Source organism: Tamandua tetradactyla, chromosome 3 (assembly GCF_023851605.1).
Source record: "Tamandua tetradactyla isolate mTamTet1 chromosome 3, mTamTet1.pri, whole genome shotgun sequence".
Classification (NCBI taxonomy): Eukaryota; Metazoa; Chordata; class Mammalia; order Pilosa; family Myrmecophagidae; genus Tamandua; species Tamandua tetradactyla.
In genome coordinates, this window is record NC_135329.1 from 36,263,320 (window position 1) to 36,267,865 (window position 4,546).

At 37.5% G+C, this 4,546-nt stretch overlaps 1 pseudogene; it reads left to right on the forward strand.

Annotated features, from left to right (window-relative positions):
• Positions 1-3,393: 3,393 nt before the first annotated feature.
• On the forward strand, positions 3,394-4,034 carry LOC143676029 (melanoregulin pseudogene; annotated as a pseudogene).
• The last annotated feature ends 512 nt before the right edge of the window (positions 4,035-4,546 follow it).

The following is a 4,546-nucleotide window of genomic DNA, read 5'->3' on the forward strand; positions in this document are numbered from 1 at the left end:
AGAAAAGGGATAGATAAAGGGTAAAAAAAAATTGGGTAGATTGAAATACTGGTGGTCAATGAGAGGAAGGGGTAATGGGTAGGGGATGTATGAGTTTTTTTCTTTTCTCTTTTTATTTCTTTTTCTGGAGTGATGCAAATGTTCTAAAAATGATCATGGTGACAAATATACAACTATGTGATGATATTGTGAACCACTGATTGTATATTGTGAATGGACTGTAGGTGTGAGAAGATTTCTCAATAAAAATATTTTCAAAAAGGGAAGAGTAATGTGGTAAACACACATGAGATTCACTGAACTTACTATGTATTCAATTATCCAGAAATAGCTGGGTATTAAAGACATTTATTTTAGCTGTACATAATGCCTTTTCAAGACTGAGTTATTTTCCCACAGTTTAAACATATGCTCTGAACCAGAGACCAGTATACATGCTGATTCTCCTTTAGTCTCAACGCATGGGTCTGGGAATGGAAAAGGGAATATTTCTATTTCACCAAGTGACACATCTGTAAAAGTTTTATTGCCAATTTGGATGGCAATAAGTGCTATTGTATTTAATATCTTGGAAACCTAAGTGGAACTGTAAAGAGAAACTTGCACTGAGGTATTCACGAATGTTTTTTTTTTTTCACATGGGCAGGCACTGGGAATTGAACTCGGGTCCTCAGGCATGGAAGGCGAGCATTCTTGCCTGCTGAGCCATTGTGGCCCACCCTTCATGAATGGTTTTGATGAACTAATAGATGAGACCGTAATTTAGCCAATTTGAACTCAATGTACCACTGAAAAAATAGAAAAAAAAAGTCATTCCTACATTGTAGGAAACTATTTGATTTCACATGTAAAAATTGTTTATGCCACACAATGGAAGCTGGGAAGCTCTTCATGCCTGGAACATGGGGAATCATTTTCAGTCAATGCATGACCAAAGCAACCCAATAAAAGTATGATTACATTAGTCTCAGATTGTACGAATGAAATTTTGAATCAACCCCCCAGGTAAAGAACACACCCAACTGGATTATTAGTTTGCTAATGGAAAATGGAATCCAGGATGATTAGTGAATGACGTTATAAATAACACAGCATCCTCAAATAAGTGAAGGAACTGGGAATTCAATTTAATTACCTATAGTTTTCTTTGTCTATATACATTAACAAATTGCTTCGTTTCTTCTCAGTTTTCTAGATAATGTTATATCGTGAATATTGTTGGTAGTTATGTTCATAGGTTTCACAACAACAAGACATAAATATAGAACAATGAACACCACTAAGATTGTTGCAGAGATTGATAGAATCTTGGTCCTTCACCTTTGGAAAAAGAGTGAGTCTATTTTCATTTTTGACATTCAATTTCAAGTTTTAGGGAAAACTAAGTTATTGTTAGTAGATTGAAGGGCCTACTAACAATGGAAAGGTAATTGCTTATGGATGTTGAGTACCCAAAGGTATATGGTAGATTATTTTCAACATAAACTCCATTCTCTTATTACTTCCTTTTGAACAAGTTCTAAGAGAGAAAAACTATACTTCCAGACTTCTTTTTGGACTAAATATGTTGGTTAGGTTTTATATTCAGAACAAGTTATGCGATAATATGAACTGAAAGAGAAACAGTGAGGTTCTAGAGCTGGTAGCTAGAGTGAGGTTTTCCCAACATAGCAGGGGTATCTTTCTGACAGTGGAAAAAAGAAGTAGCTCACGTGGCAATGAAGATCTGTGATAAAACTCTTGGAGTCTTTCCCAGAAAATCAACCTAGCATCTGTTCACTTAGCACTCCCCAACTCCTGGATGCAATTTATTATCTTCTCATTAATCCTTTTCTGTATAAACTAGATGGAGTGGATTACGTTCTCCACACCTGAACATTGACCAATGCTAGATGTACTATGCTCCGTGAAGATCATCTGCAACAATTTCATTGGCATAAATGGAAAATGAAATCCAGAATTAGAATTGGGAATAAAATCTACTTTTACCATAGAACAACTTGCAGAAGGTGACATTTAACATGTTTTCCTTCTCATATGGAAATTTCTTATTTCATGAATGATAGTAAAATTTGGTTGAGAAACCTGGGTACCTTTTTGTAAAAAAGATCCACCCAGATACTTGTAAATGCCTGTTTACTAAATGTTACAGTAAGATAATTTAGGATACTAGTAGATTCAAGTATTATGAATGTTATCATTGATGTGGTTTAGTTTTATTGAATTTATCATATAAGATAATATAATTAAGTTTACATATATGTTATTATTTACTGCACTCTTTTATGGGTAAGACATCAAAGACATAGTAGGATCAAGAAAGAACATGTTCTCACTTTAAATGATATGTCAAAGGCTTAATGATAATGTTGAAATTTAAAGAACCAAAACTTACATTTGGGCCACTCATTGGTAGTGGGTAAACTGAGATAATTTTGACAAAGTGAAAATTAATAAATGAAGATATAAGTTGTGGTGGGTAAAGGGATTCAAGAAAAGTCACTGGAATTTGATAGAGGCAATAAACTTGTCACTCAAGCTTTAATACGGAACTTGAAAAGATAGTGAAATAATCTGTCTTTGGTGTCCTTAACTCATCATTAAGGAGAAAATCAGTTTTATGTTCCTCACCCACAGTAGTTACTGACCTTCTTTTTTTTCAATGAATTAGCGCTGGTACCTGACTTTACCTTTTATTTGCTGTTCTGTTCCTTTTCAGGTTCTTTTGTGGCCCATACCTTGCTCTCTCTGAGAAAACTGTTTTCCTAAACTCTCCTGAAACTCAAATATACTTGTTGAGAGGCTCAAAGAAAGCAAGGGGCTCCAAATATCACAGAAGGCACATTCTAGGCTAGGATAGAAAACATCCAAAGTTACTTTACTGGAATCGAATTTATCTGCTATGTGCTTGGTGACACCACATTCCTTGTGTGGGCTTATAAACAATGTAAGGATAATTTCAATGAACAATGCCACTTTCTGAATTTATTTATTTATTTATTCCTAGAAATGATTTCTCTAGACAACATATTTAGGCTGGTGAAATTCGTCATCTTAGTGTCATTTAAAAGGGGACTTAAGCAATTTACTTACATTGCAATTTCATCACTATTCAAACACAGTATTTCCTAGGTAAAGCACATTCAGAATTACATCAAAAATTCAAAAAAAAAAAAAAAAAAAAAGAATCGAATAAAAACTGATGAGGCCCCAAACAAAATGTGAGCGGAGGCGGCTCTGGATCTGGGCGGTAGAGGTGCCTCTTCCCTTGACTGAGACCCCTGCCGTGGCGTGATGTGCACGGACTGGCCGGCAACCACCCGGGCCGCTACTGTCCCCGCACCCGATGGTTTTCTCGGAATCAAATCGCGGAGGCGGGGGACTTCGCTCTCCATGGGCCCCAGGAACTGGCTGAGGACCGTGCGGTGCTGTTGCTGGTGCAAATGCCTGGAGAAGCCCGTCCTGCCGGAGAAGGAGCCCCCTGGTCAGTGATAACAACCCACATTCCTAGTTTGGAGCAACTCTGGAGATGGATGATGAAAAACATCTGCGGAGTGTGCCTCGCGATGCTCGTCACACCGAGGCAGATGATGACAGAATCCTGTACAACTTGACAGCCGTTCATAATCAACTGGCCAAAGACTCAGAGGAGCGGCAAAAACTCAGCTATGATACATGTACCCTGCGGCATATTCGAAGGGAAGTAAAAAAACAGATGGAAACACATTTTAGAAGATTTAGGCTTTCAAAAGGAAGCAGACTCTTTGTTGTCAGTTACTAAACTCAGCACCATTAGTGATTCTAAAAACACAAGGAAAGCTCGAGAGATATTAAAACTGGGGGAAGAGAACAATATTTTTCCAGCAAGTTGGGAGCTCTCGGAAAGGTATCAGTTTGTTGTGGACCATCTCTGCTCTGATGCTGCGGAAAAGTTATTTTACATCGCCAGGCGAACTTTTCCCAAGAAGCCTAGGGTCCCATGCCTGGCAAATGGTCAGAAAGAATTGCACTACCTTCCATTTCCAAGTCCCTAAAGGAAAGGCTCAGAGGCAGAAATGGAATTCTTCTTCTGGGACTCAAAAGCCAAACGAAGTTGGACAGTTACACGGAAATAAGTGACACATGAAGGATTCTGAATCCTGCAAAAGCTAAGGGTCTGCATAGCTCATCTTTCTGAAACCCTTATTCTATGAAATGTTCAGGTTGCATCTACAAAGATAATTAAAGAATTGGTTAGTGGGATATTTCATAATGGGTGCTTAGATTCCAAGAGAAGCCATTTCCCAGTTTTGATTTTGGTTGTATAATCAGCTCTAACCATTAATCCTACTAGAAAGGTGGGATATTCTAGTTAATGAAATGACATGATTGACAGAGGGAGCTATCATAGAGTCCATGTATGGATTAACAGTTTTTAAAGAATTATTATATAATGTAAGCCAACACCAAAGTAATATTAGGCTTAATGTGACCTTTCTTTGATTCAGTAGAACCTGTAGAACCTTGGAGGATGTCAGAGGCATCCTTCTGAGTATCTGAGTATCTG